Raw genomic sequence first — 1,753 nt, 5'->3', positions numbered from 1 at the left:
TAATTTGAATAACACAAAAATGTATCACTAAAAGCACATCTTATGCTTTTGTTTTTCTCATATTTCAATTACCTGTATAACACTCAATACCCTCAGGACCTTAAGCATTTACTGATGGTTGACTCTGAAGATAACTCCTTCATAAAAGGTGATGCCAACAAGCACCTGATCTGTTGCTTTAATGATAATTTCATAGCTGAATCATGTTGTACTTCTCTGTGTTTGTTCTGCCAGGTTACACCACAATATGCTGCACAGTTTTTCTCCATTACTGAATCTGTCATGTACTAGTCAGGAATGTATTCAATTTTGCCACTTACTAAGACATTTTTAAGACCACTTTTAAGTATGGGTGTCATATGGCAGCTTCCCATTTCAGTGCAGAGCCTTGTTTTGTACAGTAAGTGGAGCTGTCCGCTGGCACCAACTCTCTTCACTCTCCTCTTCTCTCTGCCATCGGTGGTTCAGCTGTTGTTTCTCATTATAAAAACCACCTTATTGTGTTTCTTATTATCCAAAGGTGCTTCAAGCAACTGGTATACTCTGTGCATCGGAGTGTGGGCCTGATTGTGTGAGTGTGTGTGTACAGAAGTTGCCAATTGGAGTCTTTATTTGCCTCCAACCTTCTCTCGCTCAATCTCAACTCAGGTGTTTGTCTCTTCAGTCCCCTCATTATAAGAAGCATCTCACCCCTGTCTCCCCCATCCTCTCCTTCCTTTTCTGCAGCCACCCTCTCTCTCATCGCTCATCCTCATCCTCCTGCCTATCCTTCCATCCCCCCTTTTTCTTTTTACTCATTATCCAACAGCTTGAAGCAACCACTCAGCCATATGTGAGTGAAAACTGCCACCTCTCACTGTTAGCTTGTATTATATTGAGTCTGCTCTTTGCTCAAAGTTTGCCCCAAACCTTTGGCTTCTCCTTTTCTTTTTAAGAGTCAGTCTAATTAACCAAGTTTCTCGCAGCTAGCAGCCAGCCATGTGAGTCTGCATCACGATTGTGTCTGGATTTGAACCCATGTTTGCTGAAACTTCTGCTCTCTTAAGTATTTCTTCCTCATTAGTGAAGGAGCTCCTCATCAGCCATGTGTGAAGCTTGTTTGGTAGCCTTATTTACTGGTAGTGTATGGATGACAAGCCACTTGTCTCAATTTCATTTAGAAAGGGAAGCTACTTTGAATTGTGCAACTTAATAATGTCTCTTTATTTCATACAGTTCATACAGTGTTTATACCTGTCAAAGTTTCTCACAACCAGAATTTCAATGTGTTTTTTCTGGGATTTTATGTAACAGACCATCAGAAAGGGTGGCACAGTAAATAGATACCATTATGAAGACCAATGAACACAGGTCAGGAGAAAGTTGTGGAGAAATTTAAAGCATGGTTGGGTTATAAAATAATGTTACAAGCTTTGATCCTCTCATAGAGTTTTGTTAAATACATAATCTGAAAACATTAACAAAACAAAATCCTCTAGATGACTTAAAAAGATCCACAAGTTAAGAAAGAGAATCTTTTGACAGAACTATGATTAGATGTGCACTCCAAAAAAAATAGGATTTTATGAAAGAGGAACAAAAGGAATGATTTTGTTAAAAGTTACCTAGGAAGTTTAGCTAGATTACCACAGCAACATAAGGGACACAATAAAGATGTGGAAAACGGTGGTCTGGTCAGAGACCAAAACCTTTTGGTCAACATGCAAAGTTGGAGGAAAATAGTTTCCTCCAACTATTTGTGGAAGAAAGTTGC

Source organism: Xiphophorus couchianus, chromosome 3 (genome assembly GCF_001444195.1).
Source record: "Xiphophorus couchianus chromosome 3, X_couchianus-1.0, whole genome shotgun sequence".
Taxonomy (NCBI): Eukaryota; Metazoa; Chordata; class Actinopteri; order Cyprinodontiformes; family Poeciliidae; genus Xiphophorus; species Xiphophorus couchianus.
Note: the sequence above shows the minus strand (reverse complement) of the source record.